The sequence below is a fragment of the Chiloscyllium plagiosum genome, chromosome 10 (genome assembly GCF_004010195.1).
Source record: "Chiloscyllium plagiosum isolate BGI_BamShark_2017 chromosome 10, ASM401019v2, whole genome shotgun sequence".
Classification (NCBI taxonomy): domain Eukaryota; kingdom Metazoa; phylum Chordata; class Chondrichthyes; order Orectolobiformes; family Hemiscylliidae; genus Chiloscyllium; species Chiloscyllium plagiosum.
The window spans coordinates 66,646,042-66,661,680 of record NC_057719.1 but is presented as its reverse complement, the minus strand read 5'-3'; the positions used below and the strand labels follow the sequence as shown (position 1 = coordinate 66,661,680).

Here is a 15,639-nt window from a genome sequence, read left to right as displayed (position 1 = left end):
TTTATAAAGCTCTGGTTAGGCCCCATTTGGAGTACTGTGTCCAGTTTTGGGCCCCACACCTCAGGAAGGACATACTGCCACTGGAGCATGTCCAGCGGAGATTCACACGGATGATCCCTGGAATGGTAGGTCTAACATACGAGGAACAGCTGAGGATCCTGGGATTGTACTCATTGGAGCTTAGAAGGTTAAGGGGAGAACTAATAGAAACTTACAAGATAATACATGGCTTGGAAAGGGTGGACACTAAGAAATTGTTTCTGTTAGGCGGGGAGACTAGGACCAGTGGGCACAGCCTTAAAATTAGAGGGGGTCAATTCAGAACAGAAATGCGGAGACATTTCTTCAGCCAGAGAGTGGTGGGCCTGTGGAATTCATTGCTGCGGAGTGCAGTGGAGGCCGGGACACTAAATGTCATCAAGGCAGAGATTGATAAATTCTTGATGTCACAAGGAATTATGGGCTATGGGGAGAATGTGGGTAAGGGGAGTTGAAATGCCCATCAGCCATGATTAAATGGCAGAGTGGACTCAATGGGCCGAATGGCCTTACTTCCACTCCTATGTCTTATGGTCTTAATAAGTTAGAATAGAGTACTGAATTTGATAAAACCAATTATTCTGGATCGTGGCAAATTGGTTAAGGCAAAGTGGAAGGTTTTGATAGTAGATGAGTCATGATACCTCATTACATTAGTATTCACTGTGGAAGAAAATGAGAGTGTTCTTTGGGGCAGCACGATAGCTCATTGGTTAACACTGCTGCCTCACAGTGCCAGGCACCCGGGTTCGATTCCAGCCTCGGGCCACTGTCTGTACGGAGTCTGCACATTCTCCCCGTGTCTACGTGGGTTTCTTTGGGGTGCTTTGGTTTCCTCCCACAGTCCAATGATGTGCAGATTAGGTGAATTGACCATGCTAAATTGCCCATATAGAGTTCAGGGATGTGTAGGTTAAGTGCATTAGTCAGGGGTAAATGTAGTGTAATAGAGTAGGGGAATGGGTCTGGGTGGGTTAGTCTTCAGAGGGTCAGTGTGGACTTGTTGGGTCGTAGAGCCTGTTTCCGTATTGTAGGGATTCTATGATTCTCTATTCTATGTCAATGTTTAAATAAATATTTCATAATCCACAACAAGTCTACACTTCATTGAGAAATAATAATCAAACAGGAAAAAAGGACAACAGATGGCCAACTGAAGCATTGGAAAGATAGCATTTAATTGAAAGATAAGGCTTACAATATTATTGTGTAGCACAGTAAGCCTGGGGGCTGGGAAAGATTTATATTCCAGCAAAGGATGTCTGAAATTTTCATAAAGAGGGAGTAAATAAATATAAGGGTAAACTGAACAGAAATAAAAAGAACACAAATTATAAGAGGTTATACAAGTATTCAAAAAGAAAGCAGTGAAAGTAAATGTAGTTTATTCAGAGGCTGAGACAGGAGACATTTTAATGGGGAATAAGGAAATGGCAAAGGCATGAAATAATTAAAAGATCCAAAATGACATACCTGAAGTAATGAGAACCATGGCCCATTGCCACCAAGGATTATAATAAGTCAATTGCAAAAAAAACATACTGGAAAAACTAGTGGGAATAAATTGATGTCTAAGATTGAGACCAGGGAGACTATAAACACAAAGAAACAGGGCAAGAGGTCAGTTGAAGAGAGAGAGACCATTGAGGCTATGAACAGCACGGGCAAGAGTTCAATATATTAAATAATAGTAAGATTTATCAATGTTAGGAAGATTTATTGTTACTGGTAAGGTTTATTGACAGTAGGAAGGTTTATTAGTATTGTTAAAAGTTTATTAGTAGAAGTAAGGTTTACTAGCATAGGCAAGGTTATTAACTAGCAGGGAAATAGTGAAGCAGTACCAAATTCAAGAGTGCACAAACTCCCCAAAGCCCCACAAGTACAAGTCTGGAGTATGATCAAATTCTCCAACTTGCCTGGAAGACCATAGCTCTAACAACAGCAAAGAAGCTTGACACCACCTTGGGCAAAGCAGCCCACTTGATCAGCATCACATCCACAGACATTCGCATTCTTTCAGTGTCACTGGATTAAAGTCCTGGAACTCTACCCACAATGGACATTTGGACACTCATGAACCTACAGGACATGGACTGCAGTGGTTCCAGAAGGCAACTCACCACCATCTTCATGAGGGCAACTGGGAATGGGTAATAAATGGTGGCCCAACCACTGATGCCCACACTTTATAAATTAAAAACAAATCCCTCAGTTTAAGCTACTGCAGAGAGAGAAGGAAGTATGATTAATAGGCAATTAGTCCAGGAGCTCCCTTACTGCATTCCACCTTCCAACCAGTATTCTGAATACTGATGAGAACAAGGCAGTGCAGCTAGAGTCTATTCCAAGCCACATTGGGTGGCTCAGCTTTACAGTAGGGTGAAGGGAAATCTGGAAGAGCAGTGGTGATAGGTGACTATATATACTCCTATAATTAGGGAAATAAACCGGCATTTCTGTGGCCACAGACATGAATCCTGGATCTTGTGTTACCTCCTTGGTATCAGGGTCAATGTGACTGCATGGCTGCAGGGTCCTGAACTGAAAATGTGAACAGTCAGCAGTTGTGGTCCATGTCAGTACAAATGATGGGCAGAAACAGTGATGTAGCCCTGAAGGTAGTCTTTCGGGAGCTAAGTAACACATGAGCAAAAACAATCTCAAAAGTAGAGATCTCTGGATTATGCAAAGTGTCATGTGCACGTACACTTAGGAACAGCAATAGAAAGTAGATGAATGCTTTACTGGAAAGATGGTGCAGGAATCAGGGCTTTAGATTCTTTGGACTTGAGATTAGCTCAGTCTGAGATGGGAGCTGTACAGGCTGGAAGGGTTGCATCTAAATAGATCAAGTTTGTGTTCATTTTCTGGTGATTTACTAGTGTTATAGAATAGGGATTAAACAAACTGGGTAGGCATGTGGGAACGAAGAAATAATATCAGAGAGCAAAAGCAAGGTGCAATGAATACTGGGAGACAGTGACAGTCACAATATGGAATAATACATTAATAGGTGGAATCAGAGTATAGAAGAAAGTTACAAAGTCTGAATCATGATTACTGTGGGTGTATCTAAATACACAGATGTAAATACACTAGTGAGTTACAGACACAAATCCTGAGTGCCTGGTCCAGTGCTTGACATCAGGTCGAGGTCTCTCAGAACACATTTTGGCTTCTGGATATGCATAGATGATTCACCTCTATCTCCCTCCAGGTGTTTCTGTGCATAAAGTCAGGGAAGTGCTACTGCGCACTGATAGTGAGGAGGAATACCATCCAGACACTGAAGGAGCTCCATCCCAGGACAGTCCAGAAGAGCCCGTCACAATATCTGCCCCCTGATAATAATCCCATCTCGTCTGGAGAGTCAGCCTAAGGAGGATGCACAAAAAACTCCTAATGTGCTAGTATTTTGGAGTAATACTCCTTAGCATCTGACTGGTTGTTTTTTTTTGTAGGCAGAACTTCAGAAACAGGTTGTTGCTTTAAGAACTATACAATGTGCGCTTCGGTCTATGTGGAAGGTGTTGCTTTATAAGTGCTTGCACAGGTTCTGGTGCAAAATTAACTTTTGGAGCTCGTACTGACAATAGTAACCTAACAAGAATCCTTTGTGTTCCACATTCAAAGGACACAAACTCACAAATATTTCCCTCATTAACATCTAGTTGCAAGATGTCCGCCTGTATATGTACTTGAGTTGGGGAGTGGGAAATGAGGCATACAACAGGGGAAAGCTGAGAGATGACTATTTCTTCAGAGCACAGTGTTCAAATTATTGGTTTCATGGATAGGTTTTACTGAGACAACAACGTGATAACAATAACTTTATTTATAGGAACGAAACATTGGAAGGAGCTTCACAGGGCATTCTGAACAAAACAAAATACCATATTAACAAAATATTAGAGCAGATGACCAAAAGCATGGTCAAAGAGGTGGTTTTAAGAAATGTCTTAAAGGAAGAAAGTGGGGTATGGATGAGTTGAGAGAGAGCTTAGGGTCGAGGTGGTTGAAAGCATGGCCACCAGTGGTAGAAATCAGGATCCTCAAGAGGACTGAAGTGGAAGAGTCCAGATATACTGGCAAGTTGCAGGGCTGGAGAAGAGTGTGGTGATATGAAGAACCAATTAAGAGAATTTTGGAAAATAAAAGGGGTTAGAAGTTTAAATTTGGAGGTGTTCCTTAACAGGAAACCAGTGTTGGTCAGAAGCAAAGGAGTGATGAATAAATAGGATTCTATGTGGAGTAAGGCATGGTGGAAGAACTTTAGATGGACTAAGGTTTAAGGAATGTAGAATGTGGGAGTGCATTAGAATGGGCAGTCTGAAGGTAACAATAGCTGGGACAGATGAGTGATGTTTTCAAAGTAGAAATTGATGGTCTTAGATCTGGATTTGTAAGCTCACCTTAGAGTCAAAAATATGATGAGGGATGTGAGCTGTCTAGCCTCAGACAGTTACTGGGGTCATTAGGAGACTGGTCAGAAAATCGTGCTGCACTGTCATTTTCTAGTAAACCACTTGCTGCACATGAATCCCAATGATGCGTTGGGATCTTGGACAATTTCTCCTCATTTGAATAATCAATGCCAATCATAAACCATCATCATTTCACTTCTGGAATGATTGGCTTGAATAAGATTCCAAAGTCTAGGCTTTTGCAATATATATTTCAGAAGGAATAATTATGGACTCAGATTATCTCATAAATCCAGCTAACACTAAGCTGCTCTTTCATGATCTGAAATATCTCGTTCCACCTTTTAAATACTCAGTGAATTTTGGTCTTTATTAGGACTTTGGCTTAACTTCTCTAAAGAGAGAAAGTGAGGGCTGCAGATGCTGGAGATCAGAGCTGAAAATGTGTTGCTGGAAAAGCGCAGCAGGTCAGGCAGCATCCAAGGAACAGGAGAATCGATGTTTCGGGCATAAGCCTGAAGAAGGGCTTATGCCCGAAACATGGATTCTCCTGTTCCTTGGATGCTGCCTGACCTGCTGCGCTTTTCCAGCAACACATTTTCAGCGCTTAACTTCTCTAAAGTCCATTCTTAAATATCCTCAACTGCTCTTCCCTCATGTATACCAATCTAAAAAACACAATCTAAAAAATGCTGATAATCTCACGAAAGAGTCAAAAGCTCAGAAACACGTTTGCATATCGACCATAAACCAAAAAAAACTTCAGTTTAACTTCATCTTTCGTAAATTGGGATTTTTGATTTATTAATCTGCTAATAGGATGTCATTCCGCAGTTTAGTTTGTGCTTGTAGAAAAAAAAACTGAAAGCCAATGTCTTTATCTTTGGCATGAGAATTCACTAGAATATGAACTTGCATTAGCATTAGATGTAGAACCTTAATTTTAGAAACTTTAGAGAACTCCATGAATGTTGAATTGTTTGAAAATCGAAGGCGACACCAAAAATAAACCATGGAAAGAATGAAAATCACCCGAAAGGACAGTCTGATGAATGAAAGAAACAAACTGAAAAGTTTTTGAAAAGAGGCATAAAAATCAAAGTTTTTTGTCTTGCATACATCAAGACTGACACACAAAAAAACAAAAAGGGAACACAAAATTATACTGTGAAAGAAGATGGCGTTGATTAGTTGGATTATGGTTGGTATGGGCATACAGCAGAAACTGTTAACTATCAATTCCAATTAACTAATTTAACTTAGTCCAAACAGATAGATTTAGATAAGCCAGGCTATTGCGCATGAGGTATGCAATAGGCACTGGCAGTCTCAATGACTCCTTTCTCAATGAAAAATGTGCAATGGATGGATAAATTCCTTTTTGCCTATATGCAGAGGCAAACATATAACACCATGAGCCAACCGGTCATTTAAAACTGGTTTCTGGTCAAATTCTCTTCACAATCAGGATTATTTATTCAAGTTTGGCAATTTGGGGGGTTGCAATTAATTTTTGATGTGGCATTCAGACAGTCGCAAGCTAAGGGTTGGTGTAGCATGACTGATATGCTTCCCACCTTGGATAGTCAAAGGAACATGTTATTTGATATGGTCTGTCAGTTGCTGGTACATACAACTTACGTACCTGGCATAACAAATGCACTGAAACTCATATACTACATTACCCCTTTGTGTGGTTGGCAAAACCTCTTTTTAGGCTTGACAATAGCTTCCTATTAGTAGTGAATCCCACCCATGTGTTTACTGCAAAGTCACAATGTAAAATGGTTAGCTTCATCTGTTGCTAAGATCTTCTCTCTCTGTGTCAACTGGTGATCCCTTTCTAAAGTTTGGTTTCTTGCATCTCAGTCCTGATGAGTATACGATAGAAAGCTTCGACTTTGTGTCTCTTTCTAACACTGTGTAAATCCAAAAGTGTTAAAAGAGACACAAAAGAGATGACATGCAGGAAAAAGCAAATCTTCAAAAATACTTGCCAGTATAATTAAAGTACACCAGGGGACTGTTTCACAATCACAGAAATTTGACCTCTAAACAGGCTTCGACTGCTTGAAAACTTTAGTTTTGTAGCCACGTAAATGTGGTAAAATAGACAACACAGATACTTGTATTTATGTTTTATGTATGATTGATAATTAAAACCATTGGAAATTTCATCACTGGAAGTTTTCTGCATAGAACACGCTTGAATCAGAAGGGGACAAAGAACTTCAAAGGAAACATACCAGACTTATTTCTGTGACTCAGAAATAAGGTTATAAGTAATTTATTCAGTAAGATCTTGTAAACATCTCCTACATCATAATATCTAACAGACCAGTAATAACACTGCCTTTACTTCCTGAATTAGAGAATGCTACAACAGTTAATTTCCCAGGACAAAATGCATCAAATGATTCACACTTGCTGTCTTATCAGAGAGACATGACTGGTGGTGGTTTAACCTGAGGGTCACCACAGTTCAGATGAGGTGAGAGCTTGGGAAGGACACTCCTTCATGGTCACCTCAAACCATGTGGGAAATTAACCCACGCTGCTGACATCACTCTGTACTGCAAACTAGCCTTCCAGCCAGCTGAGCTAACCAATGTCTTGCTAAACACTGGAGTGCACGAACACATATCCACATATATGGCCCCCTCAGCATGTCTATTAACTATATCTATTTGCCTAAAAGATCAGAACTTTACAGATAAGTATTGAGTATGAACTCTGCACATGTACACAAATATATTTCAGAGCATTTAGGGAAATATTTTAGCGAAAAGGACATGGACTGCTAAAATATTGATTCTGACAGCAATATTTGATTAGATTATCAAAAAGCCTGACTATCAGGAAGAAATGTTGATATTTCATTTGTATGCTTCCAACCTTTGTAAAATATAACAGAAATTATATTTTCAACCTTGATATGTTTGCACAATTAACCTTAAAATGAGTTTGACGTGAAGAAACATTCCAAGCAGATTCACTCAAAATCTAGTGGCTATTACTGACTTAACAGCTTTTACAATACCTATGGTGAATTTATAGGTCCATAGGGACTGCTTAATCTCAGCAGCACAAAGAATCAACTACTTCAGCAAAGCTTATATAAATTTCTCCAAGTTACTTGAGTTTCATGACCAAATGATTACTTACTGATCTGTTTATATAAGTAATTCCAGTGTTCCTCAACTACCCTCCTTTCTTTTTACTTCCATCCCTCTAGTTTGACTCTCCCTCTAGGAATTCAGCAATTAAACAGTTCTGTTAATTTACTGATGAGTGGAAATACCATTGTGCCATGTATCACATGTGTTTGCTTCCTTTAAAAATGCCATTTGTGATAACATATGTTCAAACTAGACAATTTTAAAAGAGCAAGACTACTGTCTTCAGATCTCTCCTACAAACTCCATTTGTTTGCCATTGATTTTTATCTCAATCTGAAGCATTACCTTTGGCTAAAACACTGATATCTATCAGACAATAAGGAAAATTGTCTGGATATTCCATTTCCATAAAAAAGCAGGACAAGTCTTGTTTTGCCAATTGTCCACCCTGTCCTCTCCCATCAGTGTAATTCCAAACATTAGCAATGTAACGGTAGGTGTCAATGACAATGCTATGAAGTCGCACCTATTCAGCACTAACCTAATCACTGATGATCAATATGAGTTTGGTCGCTGGCATTGGTTTAGCCCTCTTTACAGCTTCATTTGAAATATCACAGAATAACACAACTGTTCTGACTCAGTAGGTAGCCATTTGGCCCATCAGGTCTGCGCTGCCTTTTCAAAAATGCTACATTACTTACTGCCAATACCTTGCTTTTTCCCCATACCATAGCACATTATTTCTATCCAAATACTCCAATAGCCTCATGAATGCCTCAATTGAACCTGCCTCCTCCACACTTCCAGGCAAAGCTTTCCAATAACAGAGAGACCTTGATCGATTGGGTCAATGGGCTGAGGAGTGCAGATAGAGTTTAATTTGGATAAATGTGACCTATTGCATTTTAATGAAACAAATAAGGGTAGAACTCGTTCAATTAAAAGTAGGGGCCTTGGGTAGTGTTGTAGAACAGAGGTTCAAGTACATCACATGTAGACAGGGTGATGAAGACGGCATTTAACACGTGTGCCTTCATTGCTCAGACCTTTGAGTAGAAGAGCTGGGAAGTCATGCTGAGGTTGTACAGAATGTTGGTGAGGCCTCTTCCAGAGCACTGTGTCAAATTCTGGTCGTCCTATTATAGGAAGAATATTGTTAAGCTGGAGAAGGTTGAGCGACAATTTATCAGGATGTTGCTGAAATGGAACATTTGAGTTATAGGGAGAGGTTAGAAGGGACTGGGACTTTATTCACAGGAGTGTAGGAGGTTGAGGTATAGAAGTTTTTAAAATCATGAGGGGTATAGATAAAGTGAATGGCAGGTGTCTTTTTCCCTCTGGTGGGGAATTTCAAGACTAGGGGACATGTTCTTAAGGTGAAAGGAGAAAGTTTTAAAAAGAACATGAGGGGCTATTTCTTGACACAGAGAGTGGTTTGTGTGTGGAATGAACTTCCAGCGAAAGTACAGTGGCTACAGTTACTACATCTAAAAAACATTTGGATAAGTACATGAAGAGGAAAGGTTTGGTGGGATATAGGCCAAGAGAAGGCAAGTGGGACTAGTTTATTTTGGGATTATGGTTGGCATGGACTGGTGCGACCAAACAATCTGTTTCCATGCTGTATGACACATTGACACTATAACTACTCATTTGACTATTGTGAAAAAGACTTTCTCACCTGCATTTGCTACTTCAGCAAATCATTTACAATCTGGGCCCTCTGGTTTTTGATACTTTTGTAAATTGTAACAATTTCCCCTTATCCCCTCTAACCCGCTTATGATCCTCTATCAGATCTCCTCTTAGACTTCTTTTCTCCTCAGAGAACAATCCCAACATTTTCAATCTATCCTCATAACCTTAATTTCTCCTCCCTGGAACTTTTCTTGTAAATCACTTGGGCACTCTTTCCATTCTTTCACATCCTTCCTATAACATAACTGTTCAGTTGCACACAATATTCCAGCTGACGCCTAACAAGACTGTGATACAAGTTCAATATTACCTCCTTTCTCATGTACACCATGCCCCTATTAACAAAACCAATGATACTGCATGCTTTACTTTCTGCTCTCTTGTTCTACCAATGCCAATGACCTATGCACATGCTCAGCCTGGTTACTCAGTGCTTGCACTGCCTTTAGAATTGTAGCCCTGTATTTAGATTGTTTTTCAATGTTCTTCATATCAAAATGCATCAACTCACACTTCCCTGCACTGAACCTCATTTCCATCTTTTCGTCAACTAGCAATTTAATTGTCTCCTTTTTGTTTAATAGCTTTAGCCAACTTAATCCTGTCCTTGAACCATCTGAGATGTATTCTTTATCGAGCACAGCAATGCTCTCCTGAACCAATACTGCTATTGCTCCCCTTCCTTTTCTATCTTTTACTGAACACCTAGTAAGATGAACATTTAACACTTAGTCTTGTTCTTCCTTGAACTAGATCTTGTTATCACCAACACCATATTGCCAGGTGGTAATCTGTGCCTGTAACTTCCCAATCTTATGCAGTATACTCATTGCATTCATATACATGCACAGTAACGTTGACTTAGACTTAACTATTTTCTCCCTTAGTCTGGCTTCACTTGTTAATTTTCTCTTCTCTATGCTAGTGCCAGTTAGATCTCCCAAGTATTTTGTGAATCCTTGTATTTTTCTCTTTTATTCTCTCTTGGTTTGCCTACCCCTGCCAGGTTAGTTTAAAACACTTCCAATGGCACTAGTAAAATGTCCTGAAAAGAACTCAGTCCTGGCTCTGTTCAGGTGCAATCTGTCTGGCTTGTACAGGTGCCAAGTCTTTGTTGAGTGTCCTTTAGAATGTCAGTTAGGACAGTTTACAAAAAAAACATAGTCTGAGAACATAAATGACATGACTGAGATCTCTAATAGGTAGAGTGAAATAGGAATGGGAGTGATATTTGATTACCTTGTGAATTGACCTTCACTTTACAGGAGCTCTGGCACTAACCCGATGGAAAATTTAAATGAAGAACATCTTTTTGAATAAATTACTGACTGGAAACAGTGCTCTGTCTTCTGGATGGTTGCCACATGTGAATAATAGCAGTGGTATGACCAACTTGTGTTCTAAATTACTCTTAACAATTTAAATAGTCTTAGTAATGGTGCAAGTAAGAAATAATGGAATTTTTATAGCACCTTTTCATGACCTACTGATGTCCCAACGTGCTTTATGTCCAAAATGCTTTCTGTCCAATTAAGAATTTTCAAAGTGTACTTATACATATGGAAATGTGGCTGCCAATTTGCACATAGCACGAACAGCAATTAAAGAAACACTGGCTCGGAATCAGGGAGTACTCCTCTGCTTTAGCCCATATAGTTCCATGGAATTCTTTGTTTTGAATTTTTGAGCAGTAGGAAGTGCTCTGCACCTTATCCAAAATGGTGCTGGATCCTGAACCCAGAAATCCAACCCATTTTTGCAGAGGGGTGAAAGGAATCAGAGCAGAGTTTGTGCATGCATATCTCCTGACTGCAATGGCACATTTCAGTGCTCTGCTGCCTTCACTTGGAAGTGGATTTTGTCTGTGGGGGTTCTAGAACACAGCTTGTGAGCTTGACACTCTTAAGACAAAAGACTGAAACCCGTCAGAGTGCTTTGTAAAGTCCAAGTATCTATCACCTTGGAGAGTTTAGGTGTCTTTTTGGGAAGCTTTAAAATATTTAAATAATTGTTAGAGTCCTTCAAGAAAATCAAACAGGTCTGTGCCTGACAGGCAGGGGAATTGGAGAGTGGTGCCTGAAGCATCAGATGGGCAAATGTCTTTTTCCCCATGTAAGCACAGGGACCCAAGTGAGAGGACGGAGAGTGTGCCAGACAAGTGAAAGTGACATAAAGTACACAATGTGGAGAGTAGGTACACACTAGAGAGGCACATAGTCATGAGCAGCATGCAGCTAGAGACAGGAGACAAGATGAGGAGTTGGAAACAACTCAGAGCACACCAGGCACTTGGAGGGTATGGGGGTGGGGGAAAAGACAACTCAGTTCTAATTCAATATAAAGGTTTACTATTGTGTATGTTGTATCTGCATATGACTGAACCCCAGTGCAGAAGGCAGTTCAAATTGACCAGGGAATTAATAACCAACATTTGGGCCATGGTGTGAGAAGAGTTGGCGCCTCAGTTTGTTGGTGTGCAAGCCCTGCTTTGAAATTGTCCTGAATGTCTATGCTAACCGATATTTCCAAGGTTCAGCTGCAGACCTCTGTTTTGCACCTCCCGATCAGCCTCATGTGGATGCAACCAGGCAGTTGCATTTTTGCACAAGTTGGGGAGCAGATTCACTCTGCCAAGGACATGGCACATTGCAGATGCAGAAGACCAGGGAGCCTGTTTTCCTTAAGAGTGCATCCATCTTGCCAATGTAATACAAACTCATCAACCTATGTCAAACAAAAATCGTTCCCTTCCCTGCACATGTTTGTGACCGCAGCAAGATGTTGCCACTTGTACCTGCATGATACTTTGGAAGCTGCCCAACTCTTTTATTCTGAGGAATTCATAGCATTTCACAGCCTCAGCATTTGCAAATGCCAATATAGTACTACGATTAGCTTCTGGGAGGCAAGCAAGTAGGCAATAACCTTTTAGGCAGCTGCAAACAGTGCCCCTGAAGCACAACATCAACAGTTGCATAAAGCTAACTCATGGCATCATTGGAGGAGTAGGATGATGAGAAGGAAGATGAGGTGCAGTGGGGGGAGGCAGTCCCAGTCCAGGATAAAGGGTTTTACATGGAGGAGGAGGAGGAGGAGGAGGAAAACAGAGGCAAAGGGTCTCAAAGACAGGACTCTTGACCTTTGGCAGATGCATTGCAGGAGGAGGGTCATCATAGAGGCCTGCTAATTTAGAGGTGAGTCTCTGAGGCTATACATAATGTCACAATTGATCTGAGGCAGCTCCTAGTAAATATCTTTCACATAATAAACCTTTAAAATGGGAGCCACACTTCTTCAGGGAGACGCTCATTTATGGCAAGAGAGAAAACAAACTGTGCAGAGTGAAAGTCAATGTCATCAACATGTCTGAATTAAGCCCTTTGCCTCAACGTGGTGCACAATCACAACTTAAAATTTATCATAATCTCAACACTGTACATATATGCTATAGGTTGTCAATAAGCCAGAGAAAACATCAACTTCTGTTGAGTGAAACAATTCACGCTATGCTGAGTAGGAAATGAGACTTCTTACTCATGATTATCAGATATGATTGTGTGTACTAAAAGGACTGCAGCAAACACATGTTGTGCAGTATGATAAATGTGGCTTTAGAATAATTCCTTTTACCTTCATGTGTAATATGTGCAATATGCAATACTACAAAAACCTCAGCTCCCAATGAGCCCATGGCCTCATCTACCAAGAAGATAAAAACTTCAAATATAATTGAGAAACCACACAAGCATGTTTTTGGAATGCTACATGCAGGAAATACATTTAAGGAACTATGAAGCAATCACATGCAGAAGACTGCTTTTGACACAGCCATCATGCTTGATGTGAATGTGAGACGAGTCTGATAAGTGATTGTCCTTTAAAGATAATCATTGATCAACAGGAAACTTTGCAAGGAGAAGTCAATCTGCATACACTTATTTAATATTTAATTTAATAAGATCTATGATTGCATTCTGCCCACACCTTTCATCCTCTTGCTCAATAATAATTTATCCACCTCAGTCTTTTAAATATTCAAAGTATTCAAAAATACTCTGCTTTTACCACCTCTTCAGAGAGAGAGTTCCAAAGGACCACAATCCTCTGAGAATTATATTTTTTTACCTAAGTTGTTTTAAATGGGTGACCCCTGATTTTCAAACAGTGAATCCCTGGTTGTACATTGCTTTTTCTACATCTATCCTGTCAAGGCCCCTCAAGACCCTATATGCTTCAACTCTTACTTTTCAAACTTCAGTGAATACAAGTCTAGGTTCAACTTTTCATAAGAAATACCCCCCCTCCCCCATTTCAGGTATTAGTCTAGTAAACCTTCTCTGAACTATCTCACAGTCATTTACATCCTTCGATCAATACAGTGCACATTGCCCCAAATTCCTCATTCAGAAGTTCGAACATGAGGTTCACCATTCTGATGTTTAACCAGAATTACACGAATACAAACAATTGCTGGCATTTTTATTATTTTAAATTTCTTTGGTTTTGAAACCAAACCAAAATATATTTTAAAATATTTCCCCTAGGAATTCATTATGAATGCTCGATCCATAAACAAAAATTCTGTCTTAAAACAGCTTTAACTGAGTAAAACCTTCATTAATAAGAAATGAACCAAGATACCACACTGACTGACGAGTGGAAATATCAAAATAATAAGTTGTAAATTATTGAAACTGATAATACACATAGCGAAGTTAACAAACTCCTGCGTGGTCAATGCTAGCTAACAGTTTCCTGCACTTCAAACACAATGGGAAGAGCTGTTCTAGTTACTGTGTAATTACAATGGGGAGGTGATGGCCTAATGGTATTATTGCAGGACTGTAAATCCAGAAGCTCAGGTAATGTCCTGGGGACCAAGTTTGAATCCCACCATGACAGATGGTGGAATTTGAATTCAATAAAAATCTGGAATTAATAGTCTAATGGTGTTCACAAATCGATTGTTGGAAAAACCCATCTGGTGCACTAATGTCATTCAGGGGAGGATGGTCTGGCCCACATGTGACTCCAGACCCACAGCAATGTGCTGGATTCTTAACTGCCTTCTGGGCAATTAGGGATTGGCCATAAATGATGGCCTAGCCAGCAACATCCTTACCCCATGAATGAACTAAAAAAAACTTCATAAATTCATGCACAATGAATTCATTAATAATACTGTAACAGGGGGCCAAAACAAATCGTCCACAAGACGTGCTTGCATTATCTTCACATTAAGTTATGCACCTTTACAACACTTTAATTCAGTTCATTTATTCCATAAATATTTTTATACTTGTTCATACTTTTGTTGAGATAACTATCACACGCAAGCTCTTGCCCATTTCTTTCTGCCTCACAATATTCCTTGAATTTTTCTTTGGATTATATGTTCCCAAAATGTAGCAATTTTCTTTTAACTGAACAATTCACCATTTGGAAAATGCTTCAAATACTTTAACTACTGGTCAAAGCTCGATTCTTCCTTAGAAGAGAACAACTCAAGAAAAATCTTTGATCTTTTGGAAGTAGAGCAATGAAATAACTTTGAGCTTTGCTGTTTCAAGATGTGACCTAACATTTCTCATGTATGACATGAAAGCTACAAGAATGCCTTTAAACTAATAATGCTCAAATTCTCACAATGGAAATTTATGTTCTCAATAACCCCAGGTTCATTTGGCTGTACAACTAAAGTACACCTGCATGTCATATAGAGGTGAACATCATAAATGTGGAAAATGTAATGACCCATAAAATTCTGATATATTTAGAAGCCACTGAAAAATAACAAATTGCAATTGCATGTTAGCAGAAAAAGGTCATAGGCGTTGGGGGCCGGGGAAACGGAAGTCTTGGAGGAGGTGGAGGGCGTGGGTGGTGTCTCCAGAAATTTCCAGCACCACTGATCCAGAAATTTCCAGCACCACTGATCCAGAAATGATTTTGCCTGTCTTCGGATGCTGCCTGAATTGCTGTGCTCTTCCAGCACCACTGATCCAAGATACCACACTGACTGACGAGTGGAAATATCAAAATAATAAGAGTTGTAAATTATTGAAACTGATAATACACATAGCGAAGTTAACAAAATCCTGTGTGGTCAATGCTAGCTAAGTTTCCTGCACTTCAAACACAATGGGAAGAGCTGTTCTAGTTACTGTGTAATTACAATGGGGAGGTGATGGCCTAATGGTATTATTGCAGGACTGTAAATCCAGAAGCTCAGGTGATGTCCTGGGGACCAAGTTTAATTCCAACATGACAGATGGTGGAATTTGAATTCAATAAAAATCTGGAATTAATAGTCTAATGGTGTTCATGAATCGATTGTTTGAAAAACCCATCTG

General features: G+C 39.7%; 1 protein-coding gene across 5 annotated transcripts in view; it reads right to left on the bottom strand.

Annotated features, from left to right (window-relative positions):
• Positions 1–15,639, bottom strand: part of fmn1 (formin 1) — a 367,109-nt gene that overhangs the window by 69,787 nt on the left and 281,683 nt on the right. The window lies entirely within an intron of this gene.